Source organism: Hemicordylus capensis, chromosome 3 (genome assembly GCF_027244095.1).
Source record: "Hemicordylus capensis ecotype Gifberg chromosome 3, rHemCap1.1.pri, whole genome shotgun sequence".
Taxonomy (NCBI): Eukaryota; Metazoa; Chordata; class Lepidosauria; order Squamata; family Cordylidae; genus Hemicordylus; species Hemicordylus capensis.
In genome coordinates this window covers 120,448,289-120,473,571 of record NC_069659.1, presented here as the reverse complement: position 1 = coordinate 120,473,571, position 25,283 = coordinate 120,448,289, and the positions used below count along the sequence as shown (strand labels likewise).

Here is a 25,283-nt window from a genome sequence, read left to right as displayed (position 1 = left end):
TGCCAGCCTTTGTCTTATGATGACTGTTGGCTCATGATGGGGTGGGTATATGTGCATTCACCACACCAGTGCTTCCTTTGACACCAAGAGGGAGGAGGATACATTAGTTTGCCACACTAGAAAGAGGCATTTGCAACAGGAGCAGACAGCCAAGTTCTGCCAGGGCCAAAACCAGCCCCTGCCAGACTAAGAAATCATTGTAATTTGCCCCTTCCTGTCACAAGCAGTGTGCTGTTCTTTTATTATTGACTCTAACTCTCAAATACCCCAGTCATGGATGGAAAAATTCAGGGTCAATTGACAAGAGACACATTTTCTACATGGAAGTTTCTTCTGTGCAGGTGTTGTGCAGAAACCCATGTGTAGTGACCGCCAGGGGCATAGCAAGGTTGGAATGGGCCAAGATGAGATTTTAAAATGGGGCCCCAGCCCCTCAAAGTCCAGGGCCTCCGCACATCCCAGGCCCCCAAGGATTTAAGTCTGATATCTCAAAGTAAGTATGCTGCCTGGAAATACATTTCACTGAATACACACATGCACACTTCACAGTATATAGTGATATACATTGAGTACTATATATTTAATGCCTAGAACACACTAGCAACGCTAATTATTAAAATGGCCCCCTCGCTGCAGATTAGCAAAGGAGACTTTCAACCAGCCAGGGTGAGCCTATGTCTGTTTTCTCAGAATTCTGAACAAATTCAGTAAAGTTTGATTCCTGGAGGTTTTTCACACGAGGCTTTTAAAGCGCTTTAACACACATCTCCTCTGGAATGGAGGTGCTGCATTCACATGTTGGCCAGATTTACCCTGAAGTCCCTGCAAGTTATTGGAGAGAAGTTCACACACAAGAAAAATAAAATAAAATAAAATAAAAGCACAACACATGCTTCACAGTTCTCACTCAGACCTTCTGGGTTGCAAAACAACTTGAACATAAGTGCATTTATAAATGAATGAGAGAATGAATGAATAAATAAATATTTGTTCCAGACGTTTTTGTAATTTTCTGACATGAAACAAGCCACTTATAGGCCTTAGATAGTTTTTGATTTTAAAGCCAGCACATTTTCCAGTCTGTTTTAAATGAAATATTCAGAGACTTCTCAGTCTCGCCCCACCCCCCATATCAGAGCCCTATGGCAAGCAGATCCCTATATATGGGGGTAACCACAAAAAGGAATTCACAGCCTACCTTGCAAAAGCTGTGCTGGATGGTCTGGTCTGCTGCAGGGAGGGTCTGCTGCAGGGAGCTCTGCCAGCCTCCTTCCTGCCTTTCTTGGGGCCTGCCGAGTTCAGGCTTCAGGGAGGCCTACTCGGAGGCCTCTCTGGAAGCCCCGCCGAGCCAACCATCAGCTGAGAGGCGGGGAGAGAAGAGCTCTGCAGTTTGCAGGCTGCTCCGATCCTAGGCCTCGCTGCCAATCCTAGGCCGGAGCTGGAGGCAAGTGGCTGAGCGCCCTGGGGCTGGGCAGGTGGGCAATGGGGTGGGGGTGGCAGGGACTGGCGTGGCGCCCCCACATTGGTGGTGCCTAGGGCACGTGCCCTCCCCCCCACCCCCAGTTCTGCCTATGTCTTCTGCACTTCAGGGCATGTTGAATGTAGGAGGGGAAGTGATATTCTGCTTGGGTACTACAGAGTAAAACTCCCAGCTGACAAGAAGCAAGATGCAAACACCTGCAACTACATCCAAGAATCCCCCCAGGAGGGGGGAAATGGATAATCTGAGTTCTGCAAATAATTCTCATAGAAATCTGTAAATTATTTGGGAAAGTATCATTATGTGGAATCAATGGAGTTACTTTCTAGTAATTTATTCCAAGCTTTGCCGAGGCCCTCTGCTTTCCCCCTGTGGTGGAGGTGAGAGAAAGGGGGCAGAAGGAGAAAACAAAAGCCCATGCAAGGAAAGGGGTGGCGGGGGCTGGGGGGGGGGGATAGTAGTTTAACTAGATAAGTGCCAGAGTGCTCATAGACTGTCCTTATGACACCTGCGTCCAGAACCAGGAAATTACTTACTAGAAATTGCCAGGCCTTGCTCCTCCCAACTTTGGCTTCAGAATTCTCACTGGGCAGACTCAGTTATGCTTTCAGCTAACCCCCTTAGTTACTTTCAGCAAAAGGCACCAGTCCAGTATGTACCTGAAGTTTGGGGTAATACTAAAAAGACATCAAACATTTTAAAAATATACATTCTATGTGGTGAAAAACATAGCCAGCACGTTTTAGGAGTTAAAAATGTAAAGTGAGGTATCTCATCCATTTTGCAACAGGTTTGCGCCAAATTCAGAGAAGTCGTGCCTCTCATCCCCTAGTTGATGTGTTCATGATTTCAGAGAGATTAGGTGGATACCTTTCACTTTATAAGCAACAGAATGTTCAAGGCTTATAATGACAGAATGTTGGAAATACTCACCTGAGCTTTACTGGCATGATTGTGCCACTATAATCCTCAGCATTCACCTCATGAAAATAAGGAGAAGGACGTGACTGTGTGCACATTATTTAGGGGGCATGGCTAAGGACCTGGGAGGTGTGGCACACAGTTCTAACTGCAAGCATGCCCCAAATAGAAAGCAGTTATCAGGTAGCTGAGCTCTGGACGACAGTCACTAGGAGCCAAGAAGGTTAGACACTGAAGCCAGAATAGGAGAGGAGAGCTGGTCTTGTGGTAGCAAGCATGACTTGTCCCCATAGCTAAGCAGGGTCTGCCCTGGTTGCATCTGAATGGGAAGCTTGATGTGTGAGCACTGCAAGATATTCCCCTCGGGATGAAGCTGCTCTGGGAAGAACAGAAGGTTTCAAGTTCCCTCCCTGGCTTCTCCAAGATAGGACAAGATTTTTTTGGGATTTTTTTTATAAGAAAAGATTTTTTTTATTGTACCAACAAACTACCAAAGCATACAGTATGTTGCTAAAGCACAATTATATAAAACGTGGTTGTTTGTACATCATATATCTACAAAGATTTACACACAAGGATTTGGAAACCAACAGGGTTATAAAGTATATGCAGGCAGTACTGTAACTCGGGGATGGGGGATTACAAGGCACATCAGGTAATCGGGGGGGTGGTTTACGTCCAACGTCCATTTCCATAATTTGTCCCATTGCTGTTGAGAAGAGATACACTTGTCTTTTTGCACATAACCATACAAACTTTTCCTGAAGAGATTTACTGTCTCATGCATGTGAACCTCTTGGTCACATCTTCCCTCCCTATTCCTATGTAGGAGCTGTTGGAAATGAACTTCCATGGCATTGACCTTTTGCACCAACTGTCCTAATGACCACTAGGGGCATTGGGAGTAGAGATAGTGAGTAAGGGTCTCCCTATCTGTCCCTACTCTATGACCCCTGAACTGACTCTGCAGCACTTCCTGTGCTGAGTCACAATCCTTCCTTTCCTCCTCGAGAGCAGATGGAAACATCTCTCTCTCTCCTTACCTATCCATTATGTAGTCCTTTAGATTAGATATAGGTCTTTCCCATCTACGTGTATTTAACCAATAAATATTTCGTGTTTAGTCATACAACGATCTCCATGTGTTTTCTCTAAATAGCTGCAATATCCAAACCATCCTCTGCTACCTACTCTGCAACTGGATTGTGTGCTCATTCCTTAGTGCTCTGCTGCTTTACATATTGTGGGTAAAAATCAACAACTTCTAACGGAATTGCATAAATGACATACAGGTTTACTAACCTGATTACGAGAAGGGGAACGTTCCAATTCCCTAGTATGAGGGCACCTGTTCCATCCCGTTTCCTTGAAGGTTTCTTTCTGGGACCTTGAAAAGAGGTTCTATCGCTCAAACCCGAGGTTAGTTCTTCCCAAGTCTGTTTTTCCAAATCAGGCCACTCTAACAACTTGCTTACTCCCTGCCACACTCTTTTGGCTACCACACACTCTTTTAAGAAATGTGAATGGGTTTCCCTGAATGTTTTGCCTAGCTCACTAGCTTTCTGTTTACAGGTAATTTTAGGGCACTCTTGCTGGTCCTCTGGGAGCCCTAGCTTAGCCGCATTAAGCGGTAGTACTTGGTGGTATAAACGCCACCTCATTTCCCATAAATGGAAAGGGACCCTTTTCTCCTTAAAAAGAGCGATAGGGTGATCAGGTTGCAACAAGTACTGTGAAGTGCGGTGTTTGTAGCGTTTACGTTCTAAATCAAGTTTTTAAAAACCCACTTCTAGAATCTCTCCATAAATTGTTTTCCCTAGCTGCTTAACTGAGAAGGATCCTTTAAATAGATCCGGTTCAACCTTCCATTTTTTAAAGTGTGAATAGCTGCCCTGCAAAATAGGGTTGCAGGACAGGTAGGGCTACGCCTCCCCGCTCAACCTCCTTAAATGCTACCGCATGGGCCAAAAGGAAGGACGCTGTGTGCCATACTAGACAGAAGATCTGGCTTTCAACTCTCTGAAGGAGATCGAGCGGAGGAGGGTAGACTACCACCAGGTTATGCACCCGGGGTATCAGGTAAGTCCGGATGTAAACCGCTTTCTGGTACATGGCAAGGCTCCATTTTTTCCACATGGTGATTTTAAGCATTACTTTTTCTTCCCAATCTGTCCAATTCCCCCCCCCCCAGACTTTTTCCTTAATCACATATTCAATCCCCAAAATGTTTACTGTACCTACCCACTTCAGCTTAAACCCTGGGGCCCCTTTGCTTTTACATTCAGAGATGGGTAGTCATGAGAGTTGCTGGCGTCCAGGGTCCATTTTAACAAATACACTTTTGTCAGCATTTAATTCTGAACCCGAGATCTTGCCATATTCCCAGAAGAGGTCTAGTATTACAGAGATTTCATTTTCATTCGATAACAGTAATGTAACATCATCGGCATGAGCTACAAATTTTACCCTAAACTCAGAATGCGGTTCTGAGTGGACTGGTGGTTCAGCTATCCCATCACTCTCCCTCCTCCTCCCTCCCGGGAAGATCTCGCAGGGCGGAGGGATAGAGACCATGAGTCCTTGCAGATGGAGTTCTCTCTGAACCCTGATCAGGATCGGATCCAGGGCAAAACCATAAAGTAATGGGCTCAGTGGGCATCCTTGGCGGACACCCAAATGCAAAGTGATCGGGTCGCCCCGCCATCCATTAATCTGCGCTGTCACCTTTGCATTCACATAGAGCAGCTGTATCCAAGTAACGAAGAAGGGTGGTATACCTTTAGCTTTCAACAATGTCCACAGGTCATTGTGGTTCACTTTGTCAGAGGCCTTAACTTGATCCAATAAGAGGAGGTGACCTTTCCAACTATCATTCTGTATAGAGTAAAAAAGTTCTCGCAGCAGATACAATGCGTCTGTCATCTTTCTTCCTGAGATGGTGCTTGTCTGCAAGCTGTGGACCAATTTAGGGGCAACTTTCGCCAATCTATTATTTAGGATTTTGGCAAAGATTCTATTATCAATATTTGTGAGGGTTATCGGTCTCCAGTTTTGTGGTAAAGTGGTGTCACCTTTTGAGGGGGGGCTGGAATTAAGAGGCCATCCCCAAAAGATTTATTTAAACACCCATTGTCTAGGACAAAATTAAATAATTTTACTAAGACTGGTAGTAGCTGGTCTGCATAAAACTTATAGAAAGGCCATGTCAGACCATCAGGCCCTGGGGCCGCTGTGTTCTTTCCCGCTGAGATAACTGCTCTGACCTCTTCTATCGTTACAGGATGGGTCAAAGAGCTTTCCCCCCCTCAGTGAGGGAATAGCTGAGACCATATTCATTCAGACTGCAGAACCTATCTAGATAAGATTGAGAGTCCTTTACAGAAATATCCTTCAATGCATACAAGTTTGTACAAAACTGGGCCATGATCTTTAACATATCGTGGGGGTCGGCCTTTAGTGGGCTACTTCCATCCGATCGCAGGCCTTGGGATGTCACACTAGATGCATTCATCTTGTCCTTTGCCCACTCCCCTTTTTCAACTACAGACCCTTTGAAGCAATACAACTTATTTTCTAAACGCTTGTGCCGCAGCTCATTTTGAAATGTCCTGGTTGTCTCTTTGTAGCAGCGGCATGATTCCACGTCGAAGGCTTCTCCCCGTTCATCTTATCGACAATCCTCAGATGTTGGGTGATCGCTTTCTGATAATTTTTGACCCCTATCTTATATGTCCAGCTGGTCACTGCCCTAGTACGGCAACCCACCCTCTTTTTAAATGTCTCCCATGCTCCCAAAGGATCACCTTCTGCCTCTAATAGCCGAGGGATCTGCCGCCTCAGTTCTTTCTGATAAAAGGACACCTTTGAGATATTCATCACTTAAAATTTTTGGGTGTAATCGCCAGAAGGGCTTACCATGTGGAAATACCTCAGAGAAATTACAAATAAATCCCACAGCCACATGGTCTGACCATGGGGTAAGTACTAGTTTACACCTGTAGACTTCAAAAGAAGGGGGAGCCCAGAGTCTATCTAGCCAGCTAGCTGATCTCGGGTGGTAATATGTAAATTTGACTCCAGGTTTAAATTTATGTCTATACTATGATTTAAATTTCTCTTCGTGACGGACTGGGGGAAAAATCAAAATCATTATATACCCCCAAGGCCTTATCATCTAAACCCAGAGTCTCACTCAGAAAACATTGGAGAGCTTTTTCCTCATTCGTTAGAGAGAGATTTGAGGGGGAGACTGGGAGGCCTCCTGAAAAGGCTTTCCTGTCACTCAGTTGGGCTCTGTTATTAAAATCCCCCGCGATCAGGAGGTGGTACTTGGTGTCACATATATCTTTTAGTTTAGCCCAAAGAGCCTTCCTAAGGTGTGATTGTCTGAAGGCTCGGTCAAACCTTTGAGTGGTTGCCAAGCTTGGGTCACCCCGGACAGTGAAATCTACATACATTAGTCTGCCCTGATCAATTTCTAACACCCTCTCGATTTTGAGATCAGGTCTGTCTTTAAACAATATCGCTACCCCTGCATTGCCGCTCCCATCGTAGGACCAGAAGGATGGGCCCACTGTCCATTGCTGTTCTGCCGAAAAGTGGTGGCTCTCATTTTCAAAATGGGTCTCCTGCAGAACATAGATGTGATAGTTCCATTTTGTTAAAAAGTGTAGGATCTCTTGCCTACGATTTGGTGACCTTAATCCATTAACATTCCATGTAAGTATATTATAGGAATTGGCCATACAACCCATGATAGGAGGGTGTTATGTGTAAGGCAAGGACCCATTCAGACAAAGAGTCGCTGTTCACATAGAAGCAAGGCAATAGAATGATAGGCATTTGTTCCTCAGATCTCGGATCATGTCGAGTATTGTTCAAAGGGGCTTATTGGGTTAATTCAACCCTTACCTCCACGTCTTCCATGATAACAGTATTACCTCCTACCCCTTCCATGTTTACTTCACGTGAAAGTGTAGACCTACTCTGAGGCAGATGGACCCCGGAGAGGGTGAGATTCCTGCCTGCAACCTTGGAGAAGCTGCTGCCAGTCTGTGAAGACAATACTGATCTAGAGAGACCAATGGCCTGACTCAGTATATGGCAGTTTCCTATGTTCCTAAGTCAGGAAAACATCAAGTCATCACCAGGAGCCAGAAGGTCAGACAGGAGCCAGGAAGAAGCCAAGGATTACACTGAGCAGCCCAGCATGAATAAGAGAACCTTGATACTGAGACAAGGCCTGCCTCAGCCAGGGAGAGTGGGGAAATGCTTGACTAAGAAGCAGAAGGTGGCCGGTTCGAATCCCCGCTGGTATGTTTCCCAGACTATGGGAAACACCTATATTGGGCAGCAGCGATATAGGAAGATGCTGAAAAGCATCATCTCATCCTGCATGGGAGGAGGCAATGGTAAACCCCTCCTGTATTCTACCAAAAGAAAACCACAGGGCTCTGTGGGCTCCAGGAATCGAAATCGACTTGACAGCACACTTTACCTTTACAGGGGCACTTTCCAGACTAGCTGCTGGAACGGCAGCAAAATGCCTCCATTCGGGCAAGTCGTATTCGGGATGTAAAAAATAGGGGGAGCGGTCTCACAGCAACTAAGAACCCAAAAGAACAGCAACTTTTTCATGCCGGATGTACACCGTCCTTGCTCTATATCGCAGCAATTACATTCGCAACAAGGCATCGGAAATGTGAACGGCACCCTGCTGTTCCCATAGGGACTGCAGTGTCACAATGCAGGAAGTGTGGAAGCACACTTCCGAGATATGTCCTGACCCTGTTGAAGAGTCTAGTCTGGAAAGCGCCAGGGAGAGGCCAACGAGCAGTTCCCCAGGGCAGGGCTTGCTCAGGGCTTTAAGAGACTATGTTTCTGCTTGCAATGTTAACAGCTGCCACAAGAGGCAGTGAGGTGCAGGACTTCAGAGCAGGCAGGGCATGACAGCAGGAAATCAAATGCAGGCAGAGCACAACATTTCAGATTACCAACGCAATTGAGACAAGCCCATACCTTCCAGCTAGGGATATGCATGAATTGATTGGGTGCATCCAGAAGACTAAAGGGAATGGGAATAATATTTCTGACTCTAATTTTTTGCTAATGCCATGTGATAAGCAATTTACCAAAAAAAAATAAAAAAAAAATAAAGACCCTACAAAATGACTGTTACAGAACCGCACTGTAAAGATGTGATGCTGGCAACTCTTAAAGGTTCATGGCAAACCTCATGATTTTTGTTTGGCTACGGGACTTGTGTGCATTTGTTTATAAAACAATGATTTTCTGGTTATAAAATGTAGGCGACAACTGGTTTTAACAGCATATTGAGAATTTTAAAAAACATTTATGCTTTTGAAAGCTGATGTTTTTGGAGCCCATCAAGACCATGGTGATGGTCTCACTTTTACAACAAACAAACAAACATAAAACCTGCCATGTTGACAGGAGAAGTGATAAATAATATGGAACTTGATAATGCCCTAAAGCTTCAGAAATCACACAAAACAAACTCTTCCTTGAGTTTTTTTAATGAGTCATAATGTAGAGAATAGGGATGTGCACGGAACCACGGAGGCGTGGTCCGGCACTGGAGGGGGGGATCTGGCTTTAAGGGCGGAGGGGTAGTACTTACCCCTCCCGCCGCTTTTCCCCCTCTGGCGCTCCACTTTGTTGCAAAGTTTTGGGGGCGGCAGAGTTCCTCCCTGCCTCCCCTGCCCCCATCATTGTTGGGGAAAAGGGGAAATTGCTGCCATGCATGTGCCCATCGCGGTGTGTGCATGCGCTGCACACATCATATGTTGCGTGTGTGATGTCATGCGCCCTGACGGATGCATGCATGGCAGCAACTTCCTCTTTTTCCCAACAATGATGGGGGCAGGGGAGGCAGGGAGGAACTCTGCCGCCCCCAAAACTTTGCAACAAAGTGGAGCGCCAGAGGGGAAAAAGCGGTGGGAGGCCTTAAAGCCAGACACACACACCCCGCCGGCCTGGCCCAATTCCAAACCAGTTCGGAGGCCTCTTACATGGCCCCGGACTGGTTCAATGCACACTCCTAGTGGAGAAAATACATGGAAGCAAGGAATGGCCAATGGAAGAAAAAGATTTATTTATTTATTTATTCAATTTCTATACCACCCTTCCAAAATGGCTCAGGGCGGTTTACACAGAGAAATAATAAATAAATAAGATGGTTCTCTATGCCCAAAGGGCTCACAGTCTAAAAAGAAACATAAGATAAACACCAGCAACAGTCACTGGAGGTACTGTGTTGGGGGTGGATAGGGCCAGTTACTCTCCCCCTGCTAAATAAAGAGAATCACCACCTTAAAAGTTGCCTCTTTGCCACGTTAGCAGAGGTAACATCCTATTTTCATGGCTTCAACAATTAACAGGACAACAACCAGGCTAAGTCAGTCATGAGTAAGTCCCATTGAAATTAATGGGTCTTAAGTTAGTCATGAATATTTTGTTTCCTTGATTTCAATTATGCTTACTCATGATTATCTAGCTTGGATGTTGCCCACTCTAAGTTGGCTGCAAATATGTTTTCTGATTTGCTGGATATTCGTGATGAAATTGGAATAGGGACATGTTTTACTTCTTCATAGAAAAGAAGTATATATAAAAGAAAAGAAGTATATACAAAATTTAAGTGCTGCTAGCCACTCATGAAACATGTAATATAGATCTGTTTTCAAGCACTAAATAGGTTTTGAGAATTAAAAAAATAATAATTTCAGAGGGATTGGGTGGATACCTTTGACTTTGTAAGCAATAGACTGTTCAGGGCTTATAATGGCAGAATGTTGAAAACACTCACCTGAACTTTACTGGCATGATTGTGCCACTATAATCTTCAGCATTCCCCTCATGAAAATAAAGAGAGGGCCGTGATTGTATGCACAATAGTTAGGGGGCATGGTTAAGGACCCGGGAGGTATGGCACACAGTTCTAACTGCAAGCATGCCACAAATGGAAAGCAGTTATCAGGTGAATGAGCTTTGAGCAACAATCCCTAGGGGGCACAAGTCCAAAGGCAGGACTGGGAAAATTAGGGGCTCGCCAGGGGTGAAACCAGGCAGGCCAGGGAAGCCAGGAGGATTAAACACTGAAGCGAGAGGTCACCAAGGATCAGAACCAAGTAATCACCAGGAGCCAGAGGGTCAGACAGGAGCCAGGAAGAAGACAAGAGCCACTTTTCCACCAGCAAATTAGATATGAAAATAGCTTCATTTCCTCTCTAACACAGAGCACATTCAAAGAGTCAGTAGATGTTCAATTGTAATAAGATAGGCAAATAAAAATGGTTGGATAAGCAAATAAAGGCAAATAAAAATGGTTGGATAAGAGGTAAAGGCGGCCCTTGACTTAAGATGCTCCAAGTTAAGAAAATTGGCACTTAAGATATGGTTAAGTTGCCACCTCATTTACACACTTGCTGAGGGAGGGGAGGCTCCCGCTAGATGACTACTGGTGCATGGGCTAGAAGAGAAGGAAGCGACCATGGCAGCTCAGGCTCTCAGATGACTACTGGTGCATCCAGACTAACAGTCCTGGTGGCAGCCACGACTCCACCTGCAGCTTTGGAGGAATTGCCTGAATCGCCCATCCATCCAGAAATGCCCTCCACCACACTGGTGCTGTTTTTGCGCCTCCTCCTTCAAGTTCAGCTGCAGCACTGTGATAATGAGAGGGAGACAGCATGGCCCATCCCTAGCTCCTACATCACTTCCTATCTACGCTTCCTCAGTTCTTGTCTAAGGGTTGCCCAGGAGGAGGAGGAAGAGGAGATGGAGACGAGCTAACTCTTCCTTCCATGGAAAAGTGAAAAAGAGCCAGGAAGGGAGTGGGAAGGGAACAGATGGCAAGCATAAGCAACGTCTGATTCACCGCCATCAATTCCTCTGCTGCATGGCTGCTCAGCTGTGACTGACACATCACCAGGTTTAACAACAACAGAAAAAAGAAGATATCTGGCCTTGGTTTAGTAGCCACACCCCCATTTATGACATTGTTTCCTATAGAAAAATAGGTTCTGAGTTACGACCTCTTGGCTTAAAACACATTTTTCAGGATCTAATTGTGTCATGAGGACTTCCTGTAAGCAGAAAGGATTGTACATACACTTTCAAAATTACAAGAGAAATGTAGTTTCTAATTCAACTTCAGGTTTAATACACTGCCTAGAGATACAAACAATATGATAGACAGACAAATAATTCCTTCCATTCTGTCTTCAGATTCATATCTTACCACTCTGAAATTCACTGCATGTTGCGTGTGCTTCAATAGGAATGACACCGAGTTGTCATTCCTATTTATGTCAAGCAGGAATGACACTGAGTTGACTGTATTGAAGATTGCATACGTTGTGAAGAACCTCACTAGCTGTTCCATGCACATAGAATGGGAGTCAGTGGCTTGGATGTTGACTCTGTTGAAATGCACAGTGTAGGCAATGCTAAAAAATGATGAAATTACAGCTTCTTCATACATGGGTAAATAAGTGGTAGGTTCAGGGTAGCCAAAGCATGTCCCCAGCTTGCCAAACAAGCACTGAAAAGAAGCAGAAGAGTTTTATTTATTTATTTTTTATTTTTACATTTCTATACCACCTTTCGTTAAAAACACAACCCCAAGGCGGTTTACAAAAATTAAAACATACAATAAAAAAGCAATAAAAAACATCAAGCTAAAAACATATAAAAACAGCCATAAAAACAATACAACAGATAAAAACACACAGAAGCTGCAGTAAAATTATGTAAAAGCCTGGGTAAAAAGCCAAGTCTTTACAAGCTTTCTAAAAGCTGTGATGGAGTCTGAGGAACGAATGGCCACTGGGAGAGCATTCCAGAGTCTAGGAGCAGCAACAGAGAAGGCCCTGTCCCGAGTGCACGACAGCCTGGCCTCCCTCATTGTTGGCACCCAGAGCAGGGCCCCCTCAGATGTCCTCGTCAGGCAGGCAGCAACCCTTGGGAGCAGGCGGTCCCTCAAATACCCCAGGCCCAAACCGTTTAGGGCTTTAAAGGTCAAAACCAGCACCTTGAATTGGACCCAGAAACGAACCCAGTGCAGCTCTTTCAAAATGGGGGTGATATGTTCCCAACTGGCAGCTCCGGATAAAACCCTAGCTGCCGCGTTTTGCACTAGCTGCAGTTTATTTATTTATTTGATTTATATACCGCCCTTCCAAAATGGTTCAGGGCGGTTTACAATTAAAACAAACTTATAAAACAATGAAAAGCTAAAACAAATTAAAAACAATAACACAACAACTAATTTAAAAACATTTTAAAACAAAAATTAAACATTGTCCCCAGACCCCAGCTCAAGAAGACACGTAGACTTAGTATGGAAGAAAAGGGCCACAACTCTGTTAACTATTACACAAGGCATGGCAGACTGGAACACCAGGTGATTAATCACCCTTAGAGAACAGTGCAGGCCAACAGAAGCAGGTCAGAACTCTGAAGTCCTACCCAGCACCCTACTGGGCGACACACCCTGGCTCGGGAATGGGCAGGTACACCCCACCCAATTCCTTCAAAGCCAACCCCCACTTCTGTAAGAGAGGATCTGGATACTTCTAGGCATTCGTCCACCCGGGACCGCACAGCCCAAAGGTTGGAGAAATCCTGAACAGGGTTCATGGCAATCATTCTCCCCGCGCCGCACAGGCTACAAAGGAGCGATTAACCAATCACCCCTTTTACATATCCAAGGGTGCTCACCGATGTTCTAACCCTCAAATTACCACCCCGCCCTCACTGTTCCTGCCATTGTGGCCGACCTAACTCTAACTACACACCCAGGACACAGAACGGAGTAGGCGGGGAAAAACCCAACAGTGGCCAATGCGTTGGGAACAAAAAATTCCTACTCGGCCCCTTCAGGCGGCCAGTCGCTAGACCCGCTCTGTACTGGGGAGGGAGGGAGGGGAGAGCTCCTTCTCCTGTGACTGCCTGGCCCCAACTGAAGAGAGAATGGAGAATGGGGCGGGGAACGGTCAATCCTGGCCGAAACCCCGCCCCTTAACCAAAAGGGTCAAACGGAACCCTTCTTGGGCTTCGTGCAGGACAGGCTGGGACAAACTCCCTCCCCTCTGCACAGTTTCCGGATATTCTTCAAGGGCAGCCCCACGTAGAGTGCGTTACAGTAATCCAGCCACGACGTGACTAAGGCGTGGGTAACCGTGGCCAGATTTGCCTTCTCGAGAAAGGGACGCAGCTGGCGCGAAGCCGTGCAAAGGCACCCCTGGCCACCGCCTCCACCTGAGCTTCCAAAAGCAGAGCTGGGTCCAGTAGTACCCCCAAGCTGCGTACTTGCTTCTTCAAGGGGAGTGCAACCCCATCCAGAACCAGTAGAATTGCCTCATCCCGATTGGCTCTCCTACTGACCAACAGTACCTCCGTCTTATCCGGATTCAATTTCAGTTTGTTAGCCTACATCCAACCCATCATGGCCTCCAGCCCCCGATTCAGGACATCCACCGCCTCCCTAGGATCAGATGACAAGGAGAGATAGAGCTGAGTGTCATCCGCATATTGCTGACAACTCAGTCCAAATGCCCGGATGACCTCTCCCAGCGGCTTCATGTAAATGTTAAACAGCATGGGGGACAAGACCGATCCCTGCGGGACCCCACAGGCCAACGGCCACGGGGCCGAGCAGTAGTCCCCCAGCACCACCTTCTGGACCCTCCCCCCAAGAAAGGACCGGAACCACTGCAACACAGTGCCTCCGATTCCCATACTCGAGAGGTGGCCCAGAAGGATACCATGGTCAATGGTATCGAACGCCACCGAGAGGTCCAGCAGAACCAACAGGGACGCACTCCCCCTGTCTAGTTCCCGGCGTAGGTCATCCACTAGAGCGACCAAGGCAGTCTCAGTCCCATACCCGGGGCGGAAGCCAGATTGAAAAGGGTCCAGATAATCCGTATCATCCAAGACCCTCTGCAGCTGGGACGCCACCACACGCTCCATCACCTTGCCCAGAAAGGGAAGGTTAGACACAGGTCTATAACTGTCCAGGTTGGAGGGATCAAGGGAGGGCTTTTTTAATAGTGGTCTTACCACCGCCTCCTTGAGGCACGATGGCATCCTGCCCTCCCTTAATGAAGCATTAACGATCACCTCCAACCATCTGCCCGTCCCCTCCCTGGCAGCTTTTATTAGCTATGAAGGGCAAGGGTCAAGAGCGCACAAAGTCACCCACACACTGCCCAGGATCTTGTCCACATCCTCAGGCCGCACCAACTGAAACGAATCCAACACAACGGGACCAGATGGTACCAGAGGCACGTCTGCCGGAACTGCCAAAACTCTGGAGTCCAGGTCAGCACGGATGCTAGCGACTTTATCTGCAAAGCGACAGGCAAACCGATCACAAAGAGCTGTAGATGACTCCTCCCCCATTGTCTGTGGGGATGTGTGGAGCAAGGTTTTTACCACACGAAACAGCTCTGTTTGTCTGCACTGAGCAGACGCAATGGAGGCAGAGAAAAAGCATTTCTTCGCCGCCCCCACCGCCACGGCATAGTCCCTAAAATGGGCTCTAGCCCGTGTTCGATCGGATTCGTGGCGACTCTTCCTCCAGCGTCGTTCTAGCCATCGTCCGAGTTGCTTCATCACCCTAAGCTCCGAGGAAAACCAAGGAGCAGATCGGGCTCCACCAAGCCGGAGAGGGCGTTTAGGAGCAACTGTGTCAACAGCCCGGGCCATCTCTCCATTCCAGAGGTCAACCAGGGCCTCGACAGGGTCACCAGCTCTGGACACTGGAAACTCCCCGAGGGCCGTCTGGAATCCAAGCGGATCCATAAGCCTCCGGGGGCGGACCATCCTAATCGGCCCACCACCCCTGAAGAGGGCAGACGGAGCAGTCAAACTAAACCCCACCAGATGATGATCTGTCCATGACAAAGGAGTGATCTTAAATTCCCCCACCTCCAGATTATTTATTTCCCGGTCTGCAAAAACCAGATCCAGAGTGTGTCCCGCCACGTGGGTAGGGCCTGATACCAACTGAGACAGGCCCATGGTTGCCATGGAGGCCATGAAGTCCTGAGCCGCACCCACTAAGGGGGTCTCAGCGTGAACATTGAAATCCCCCAAAACAATAAGCCTGGGGGAACCCAAAGCCACCTCCGAGACCACCCCCGCCAGCTCAGGTAGGGAGACTGAAGTGCAGCGGGGTGGTCGGTACACCAGCAGAATCCCCAGCCTATCTCGGAGGCCCACCCTCAAGGAAAAACACTCGAAATTCTGAGATTGCCTGACCGGGCACCTGGAAACGGGGAGAGTCTCTCGAATGATGACTGCAACACCTCCTCCCCGACCCTTGAGGCGGGGCTGCTGCACGATCTGGAAACCTGGAGGGCAGAGCTGAGAGAGACCAACCCCGCCCAGCGCATCCAACCAGGTCTCCGTCACACATACCAGGTCAGCACGCTCATCCACAATCAAATCGTGGATGAGAGAAGTTTTTGCATTAACTGACCTGGCATTCAGCAGCAGCACCCTAATCCTCGAGGGAGTGTTCTCAGAGCTCCCTGGGGTCAGAAGGTTGGGAGAAGGGCCGGAAAAAGGAACAGGCCTCAATTGCCTAGACCGATTTCCTCTGTAATGGCCTGCCCAACTCCCACTGCCATACCTCCCTCTGCCCGCTACCCGTGATATTGCCGCCCCCACTCCGTACCCAGTTTTTTGCTCTCCCAGACACATCTCCCCAGACTAACCCACCACGGCTTCTTGGCTTAATAAAAACCAGAACCAGATTCGCGTATAAGTGTATAGTGCACTTGTTCAGAAAGGCTTTTAGTGTGTTGTATTAGAGCCCAGGGTTTTTAATTTTAATTGTTTATTTTAATTGTTTTTATTCTACATTGTGTTATATATTTGTTTTATTGTGTTAAATTTTATGATGTAGAATAAAAACAATTAAAATAAAAGCCTTTCTGAACAAGGCTGAGAGCCACAAGGACGAGAGCCCTTGGGCCAGCCAGCCCTATATAGCAGCCAAAGCCCCAGCACCTAAAGCATGACCCAGGGCGGGGGGGTAGTACTTACCCACCCACCCCGCCGCTCTTCCCCCTCTGGTGCTGGACTTTTCTAAAACGTTTTTGGGGCAGCAGAGTTGTGGTGCACGCATGCCCGTCACATATTCCAAGGACAGATGCATGGCGCCAGCTTTTATTACTTGTAAAATCGGGAGACAACGACGGGGGCAGGGGTGGCAGGGAGGAACTCTGCCGCCCAAAAAACGTTTTAGAAAAGTCCAGCGCTGGAGGGGGAAGATTGGCGAGGGGAGCGGTAAGTACTACCCCCCCACCCTTAAAGCCACACTCCCCCTAGTGCCGGACCACGTCTCCGTGGTTCCATGCACATCCCTACAAAGCATACCATCAGCTCAATGATGTGTTAAGCATAGGTGCAGATGGGCCCTAAGAATGAGGAATCATACTGTGCTTACATTAAGCAAGTGGGATGTTCCTTCGATTGTATAGTGCAGTGGTTCTTGAACTGTCTCCCTTCAGCAAAACCTTTTGACATTAACTTCTCTTCCAAAGGATCAATGTGCATTGCATATGATTCTGGGTCATGCTTTAGGTCTGTGATCATCACTATTGTTCAAACAGAAGCTAGTCTGGCAAAACAAAAACAACAGAATAAACCTTCCATATGAGAGCTTCCCCCCACTGTACAGACCTCTGCACAACTTTGTGCAGACCACTTTGCCAGCCACCAGTGGGTTCCCTTTATGGGAAACAGAGCCTTGTTTGTGCTCCAGCACCATCTTGGAAAGCACACACAGCACACTTGGAAGTGTAGTCCTTCCTAGACTTTTCCTTGGGGGAATGGCCACACTTCCCAGCAATCTGTCCACACCTTCCAAGATAGCCCTGGGATGCGACGAAGCTCTGTTTCCCTTCAAAGAACCCCACTGGCACTGGGCAAAGTGTAGCACCGTGTGGTGGAAGCATTTGCTTCCGCATGTGCCAGGGCAGTTGTGTGGAGTATTTGCCTTCAGTGAAGTTTTGCACAGACTTAAGTGCAGTCAGGGAGCTCCACTTAGGGTCAACTGAAATTGAAACTGGCTCCCAGGCCTTGCAATGAAGAATACTCCTCTAAGTTTCCATGGTTCACATGGAGCTCTGGCCTCATCCTTGCTTTGCATCAGCTGAGGGTAGGCCATACAATCACCCCAACACTTGCTAAAGCTGGAAATGGTAGCAGGGGGCAGCTGTCTTTCAGGGAAGCTCACCTGCAATTGTTGATGCTCTCACTGAAGGAAATCTCAAGAAGCTTCCAAGGCATTCGAGGGTTCAGAAATGGGTGGGGAGGGGGGAGAATCATATTCATAATGCTCCAGCAATTTAAATAGCAGGGATTCTAAGTAGGGATGATGACCACTCTCCTGGCATTTAGTTTAAAACAAACTGCCAACTAAGGATGGGCACAAATCAATTTTTTAAATTTGATTTGTGTCTGAATCAAATCACCCCTGATTTATTTTGTGTCAGAATCTGGATTCTAACTATCATTTCCCCCAGATTCCCAGCTTTCATTAAAAAAAACAAAGCTAAGCTCTAGCCCTTGTAGAAGTGGAGCTATGGAGCAAAATGTGTGGTCACTATTTTTCGTGTTTGGATTCTTTGGTGTATAATAACTTTTCCTCAAAGAATCCCTATGAGGATTCATTACACACCTTCATTTCTTCTATTCATTTTGACTGTCTGGACCGTGCCAACTGTCAACTGCCATGTGCCAACTATACCCTGCTCCCACCCACAAAGCAGTGGGTTACTACTCAGTTTATGTTCTAGGAATTTTTTTAAGTGTTTAGACTCTTTGATGTCTAATATGTTTTCCTCATAATGAATCCCTATGAGGATTCATTGCATACCTTCATTTCTTATGTTCATTTTGACCGTCATTGGATAGTGCCAACTGTCATGTGCCCACTATTTATTTTTTTAATTTTTTAATTTTTACATTTTATATCCCGCTCTTCCTCCAAGGAGCCCAGAGCGGTGTACTACATACTTATGTTTCTCCTCACAACAACAACCCTGTGAAGTAGGTTAGGCTGAGAGAGAGTGACTGGCCCAGAGTCACCCAGCTAGTTTCATGGCTGAATGTGGATTTGAACTCAGGTCTCCCCGGCCCTAGTCCGGCACTCTAGCCACCACACCACGCTGGCTCCACTACCCCCCCCCCCCACCTGCAAGGCAGTGGTATACTCATTTTAATTTTTAGGAATATTGTTTAGATTCTTTGGCATCTAATAACTTTTCCTCATAATGAATCCCTATGAGGATTCATTACACACCTTCATTTCTTCTGTTAATTTTACCCCACTGCTTTGCAGGTGGGGGTGGGGAATTAGTGGCATCCCATGTGCCAACTACCTACCAACCCACAAGCCACTGGGTTCTCCATTTATATTTTAGGAATTTTTGAGGTGTATAGACTCTTTGGTGTATAGTGAATCCTCATAGGGATTCATATGAGGAAAAGGTTATGATTCACTAAAGAGTCTAATCATTTAAAAAAATTCCTAGAACATATACTGATTAGTTCCCCACTGCCTTGCGGGTGGGAGGGGGGTGTAGTTGGCATATGGCAGTTGACAGTTGGCACTGTCCAAAGACATTCAAAATGAATAGAAGAAATGAAGTTGTGTAATGAATCCTCATAGGAATTCATTGAGGAAAAGTTATTACACATCAAAGGATCCAAACACTTGAAAAATAGTGACCACACATTTTAGCAATAGCAATAGCAATAGCACTTACATTTATATACCGCTCTATAGCCGGAGCTCTCTAAGCGGTTTACAATGATTTTAGCATATTGCCCCCAACATTCTGGGTACTCATTTTACCGACCTCGGAAGGATGGAAGGCTGAGTCAACCTTGAGCCCCTGGTCAGGATCGAACTTGTAACCTTCTGGTTACAGGGCGGCAGTTTTACCACTGCGCCACCAGGGGCTCCATAACTCCACTTCTACAAGGGCTAGAGCTTTTAAAATTATTTTAAAATGAAAGCTGAGGATCTGGGGGAACTAATAGGAGGAATCTGAATCTCAAATTGATTCAAATTGAATCTAGCCAATGGACCACAGGGGTGATTTGTTCTGTCTCCAAATTGCCTGAATCAGCTAGATTCAGGTACAGATCAATTTGTACCTGAATTGATTCTCACATCCCTACTGCCAACTATTAAATTAATTGGCAGTCTGCCTTTTTTGCATACAAACTGTAAATAATTAATAGAACTGACAACATCTCAAAATGGTGATCAGGTATTTAAAAGATCTGGGACTGGGGCCCAGAAGTCCCCTTTTGAAAATTAAGCTTGATCATGCCCCACCCTGGCAAGAAAAAATATGCAAGTTATTACACAGGCAAATGTAAAGTTCTGCTATTTGTTTAAGAAAAACCAAATGCGTGGGATAGACCTGGCTTGGCAGTAGTAAAAATGAAAGGGACCTAGGTGTCTTAATATACAAGCTGAACCCGAGCCAGCAATGTATGCAACTGCTAAAAAAAATATGAATGTCAGGAATGTCCACTCTATTCTGCTGGTCAGACCTCACTTGGAATACTGTAGAGATGTGCAAACTGTTAGGGGTTGTTAATTCTATCCTCAGTAGGAAAACAGCAGAGCACGAGGGAACATAAGAACGTAAGAACAGCCCTGCTGGATCAGGCCCAAGGCCCATCTAGTCCAGCATCCTGTTTCATACAGTGGCCCACCAGATGCCGCTGGAAGCCTACAGGCAAGAGTTGAGGGCATGCCCTCCCTCCTGCTGTTACTCCCCTGCAACTGGGAAGAGCACACCAGTTACAGAGTAGTTAGCACAGAGTTTAGTTGTTGCAGCTATTTAGAGAAAACACAAGGAGATTATTGTAGAACTAAATACTAAGTATTTATTGGTTTACACTTTGGACAGGAAAGACTTAATCCTAATCTAAAGGACTACATAATGAATAGATAAGGAGGGGGAGAGATCTCCATCTACTCTCTAAGAAGAAAGGAAGGATTGTGAGACAACAGGAAATACCTGAAGAATAATATCAGGGGTCATAAAGTAGAGACAGGTAGAACAGTTAGGGAGACCCTTACTTACCATCTCTACACCCAGTGCCCCTAGTGGTCATTAGGATAGTTGGTGCAAATGATCAGTGCACGGGAACTCCATCTCCAACAGAACTGGCTTGAAATAGAGCGGCTTCACACTCAAACCTGTTCAGTTCAAAGGCTTGACCTCTAACTGAATCTGACCTTGAGCTGAACCGGGCCGGCTATCTCGGAACTGGCTTGAAGCCCTCCCAACAAAAGGGAATCCAGTAAGGATTCCTCTTAACCGCTAAAGGGGCCCGGGTGTGTATGTCCCTAACCACAGAGGGGACTCAGGCGAATGAACAGAAGTACTTACAAATCATGCTGCCAGCAGCTGCGCCAGCCATGGGGGCAGCAGCGTCATCTCCCTGACCCTTGCAGGCCTCCCGTCGAGGTTCCTGGGCTGGTGGTGGCCCATTTGGGGCCTTCTCCAGCCCGTTTCATGCCTCTGTGCAGGCATGGAAGCCATTTTGGGGACCTTGGTAAATGCACATGGGCCATTTGTATGACCACACAAAATTCCTTGTCATGTAAATGACCCATGCACACAGGTCCCAGAAGTGGCCTCCACACCTGCGCAGAAGCCCGAAATGGGCTGCTGCCAGCCCAGGACACTCAGGGGGAGGATAGCAGGGGTCGGGGAGTTGCCATCCTAAACCCCCATGGTCACAACTATAGCTACCGGGACTGCTGGTGTGATTAGTAAATGCTTCTGTTCACTTCCCTGAGTCCCATCTATGGTAAGGGAAGGCCTCCACCGTGGCTCCTGCCCCTTTACCGGTTAAATGGAGTCCGCACTGGATTTCCATTTGCAGGTAGGACTTTGAGCCAGTTCCAAACTAGTTCAAATTCAAACTGAACCGGGGAAACCAGTTTTGTGCACACCTCTAACACCAATTTGTTTAGTGGCAAAACAGGGCCATTGATTATAAGAGGGTGTTGCTACAAATCTGGGGGGACCCCCAAGTATGCAGAATGTGAATTACATTACTTCCCAAAGTCACCTCTCAAGAGTTTGCAAATGGGAAAGCAATTCAGCAGGCATTCTAACGGTGAAGCTGCAGCAACAGATCCTGGACTCACAGCTTTAACCCCTAAACTTCCCAATCCCAGAGAGCCTCCTCTTCATGGAGTGAATGATTAGGAACCCTCTTCACAAGCTACCCAAACCGACTCGCAGGAGTCTGATACAGCCCATGCCGACAAAATATGGAGAGGCACATTTGGCAGAATCCCCTCTAAACAGCGGAGGAGGAAAGGAGGTGTTTGGTTTTCCTTTCCCAATACTAAGCCTGTAGCAGAGGAGTTTAAAAAGCTTGTAGGAGACAAAGAATACCCACCTGATGCTATCAACTGTCTTTATGATAATCCTGTCAAAAAGAATCCCCAGACTCAAAAGCCCCCTCTCTAAACAGCAACGCCGTCTTGGAGTTCCAAGAGGACTCCTCAAATGAGGAAGCTCTGCCTGTAAACTCCATTTTTGAAAGCCTTGACTCTGAAGCAGGCACCCCAGCAGTCCTACCCCCATACTTAGCCACTTTTAACACCCTAAACCCAGATGCAGAGGAGTTTGTGCAAAAGCTGCATCCTCTTGCCAAACCACAAGAGGCCAGCTCCAGGCCAAAACGTGGCTGCAATTAGCTATGACCCAACTTAGATGCTAAGGTAGGAATACCCCCAAACCTAGCCCAGCGTCTTCTTGACACCAGCGCTGCCCTGAATATCCTGGCCACAGAATGGACTTCTGGTGGCAAACCCACCATGCTCCGCGAAGCTTAGTGGCTAGGGAGGTGAGGTATAGAGAGCCCCCGTCATAAAGGATGTCCCCCTTCAAGCCTCCAAATTGCAATGCAGTTTAGAATGTTCTGCCCATTAAGGCAATGAGAAAGGAATTTTGGGAGTTCCTTTCCTCTGAGCCCAAAATCTCATAACTGACTTAGCAAGCAGTCTTTTGTGGCAAGGGTTAAATCTCCCTTCAGTCATCACTCTGCGCAAGTGGCAAAGGTACAAGCAATCATAGCCAATTTCAAGTTTGAACCCCCAGATGTTCCTTAGCAATTTACAGAGATTCCAGCTGGACAACCAGACAGTTACAACATGGCTTCCGATCTGGTTGAGTCGTGAAATGGAGGCTTCAGATGTCCATCCCATTGCACACACAGAAAAATGGCAAAAATTAAAAGATTTAATCCAGAAAAACAACAACAGCTACCTAGTTCACCCATGTAGCAGCACATCAGAAAAAAGACTACAGCATCAGCACACTGGAATCACAAAGCAGATTCTCAAGCCAAAGAGGCAGCTACGCCCAGTAAACCAGATGAAGCTGAGTCTCTTGCTCCTGTCACTACCTGCAGCCAAAGTAAACCCTCAGAGGAGGACAAAATCCAACTCTGGATCAGAGTACCCTACAAGAAGGGGATCCAGAAATTGAATCACTTGCTTCAGAAGGAAAAGATTCCACAGGCAAATACAAAATAGAAGACAGGTGGATGGAATCTTGGTGCGCCATAGGCCCAGCAAAGACCACCATTGGATTGTCCTAGTCAAAACCAGACATGAGCTTATACAGTTTGTGCATGACATGGGACACAAAGACAAACAGCCCACAGTCGGAGGGATTTTGACATAGGTGGAACAGGGGGGGAGGCAGGCAGGGCACGTGCCCTAGGCGCCACTGAGGTGGGAGCGCCACACCAGTTCCTGCCACCCCAACCCCATTGCCCACCTGCCCAGCCCCAGGGCCCCTCAGCCACTTGCCTCCAGCTCCAGCCTAGGATCGGCAGTGAGGCCTAGGATCGGCAAGGCCTGCAAACTGCAGAGCTCTTCTCTCCCTGCCTCTCAGCTGATCGGTGGGTGGGCGGGGCTTCCAGAGAGGCCTCCGAGTAGGCCTCCCTGAAGCCTGAACTCGGCAGGCCCCAGCAAGCCAGGAAGGAGGCTGGCAGAGCTCCCTGCAGCAGACCCTCCCTGCAGCAGACCAGACCCTCCAGCACAGCTTTTGCAAGGTAGGCTGTGAATTCCTTTTTGTGGTTACCCCCATATATAGGGATCTGCTTGCCACAGGGCTTTGATATGGGGGGTGGGGCGAGACTGAGAAGTCTCTGAATATTTAATTTAAAACAGACTGGAAAATGTGCTGGCTTTAAAAACAAAAACTATCTAAGGCCTATAAGTGGCTTGTTTCATGTCAGAAAATTACGAAAACGTCTGGAACAAATATTTATTTATTCATTCTTTCATTCATTCATTCATTTATAAATGCACTTATGTTCAAGTTGTTTTGCAACCCAGAAGGTCTGAGTGAGAACTGTGAAGCATGTGTTGTGCTTTTATTTTATTTTATTTTTCTTGTGTGTGAACTGCTCTCCAATAACTTGCAGGGACTTCAGGGTAAATCTGGCCAACATGTGAATGCAGCACCTCCATTCCAGAGGAGATGTGTGTTAAAGCGCTTTAAAAGCCTCGTGTGAAAAACCTCCTGGAATCAAACTTTACTGAATTTGTTCAGAATTCTGAGAAAACAAACATAGGCTCACCCTGCATGATTGAAAGTCTCTTTTGCTAATCTGCAGCGAGGGGGCCATTTTAATAATTAGTGTTGCTAGTGTGTTCTAGGCATTAAAAGTAGCACAAATCTATAGTACTCAATGTATATCACCTATATACTGTGGAGTGTGCATGTGTGTATTCAGTGAAATGTATTTCCAGGCAGCATACTTATTTTGAAATATCAGACTTAAATCCTTGGGGGCCTGGGATGTGTGGAGGCCCTGGACTTTGAGGGGCTGGGGGCCCATTTTAAAATCTCATCTTGGCCCATTCCAACCTTGCTATGCCCCTGGCGGTCACTACACATGGGTTTCTGCACAACACCTGCACAGAAGAAACTTCCATGTAGAAAATGTGTCTCTTGTCAATTGACCCTGAATTTTTCCATCCATGACTGGGATATTTGAGAGTTAGAGTCAATAATAAAAGAACAGCACACTGCTTGTGACAGGAAGGGGCAAATTACAATGACTTCTTAGTCTGGCAGGGGCTGGTTTTGGCCCTGGCAGAACTTGGCTGTCTGCTCCTGTTGTAAATGCCTCTTTCTAGTGTGGCAAACTAATGTATCCTCCTCCCTCTTGGTGTCAAAGGAAGCACTGGTGTGGTGAATGCACATATACCCACCCCATCATGAGCCAACAGTCATCATAAGACAAAGGCTGGCAGGAATCATTCACTGGTTTATAGACACCCCACCACCACCTTCTTCTTCCCCTATTTTGCTAGTGGCTATTTGGGCAGGTGATCCTCTAGGACAAAGTCGTGTTTTTTAAAAAGAATGAGATGAGACAGAGAAAATGACACTTGGAATCCTCACATAACTCCTGACTGTTGTTCTAAGTCTTTTACAGAGATGGCTCATGTTTTCAGGTTTTGATCAACAACCATGTCTAGATGGTACAGTGTTCCTTTTAACAAGGATTTCCAGATATTGTTGACTACAAGTCCCATCAGTCCTGTCTGGACAGGGGCACAATTTCAGTGCTTGCCCTAGGCGCTATTTTCCCTAGTTACGCCTCTGGATTTTGAGTCGGGGGGATTCTTGAGAGAGAGAAACAGACTGGATGGTAGCCTGGTATGCGTGAAGCAGTGGATGCATTTTGTGACGGATCTTTGTTGTGTACAAGGGTAAATGCTGACCTCCAAACAATCAAAGTCCCCATCAGACACCAGTGCATGGACTCTGTAATGAGC

At 46.7% G+C, this 25,283-nt stretch overlaps 1 long non-coding RNA gene across 3 annotated transcripts; it reads right to left on the bottom strand.

The window, feature by feature from the left end:
- Positions 1 to 11,556: 11,556 nt before the first annotated feature.
- Positions 11,557 to 23,252, bottom strand: LOC128348769 (uncharacterized). Of its 3 annotated transcripts, none has more exons than XR_008318315.1 (3): positions 22,301 to 23,252; positions 16,884 to 17,057; positions 11,557 to 11,966 (listed from the first exon to the last, which is right to left on the bottom strand). It is a non-coding gene; the product is annotated as an uncharacterized LOC128348769 (long non-coding RNA). The 3 variants fall into 3 exon arrangements; XR_008318314.1 differs by lacking the exon at positions 22,301 to 23,252 and adding an exon at positions 21,881 to 22,292; XR_008318316.1 differs by lacking the exon at positions 22,301 to 23,252 and adding an exon at positions 18,120 to 18,192.
- Positions 23,253 to 25,283: the final 2,031 nt, after the last annotated feature.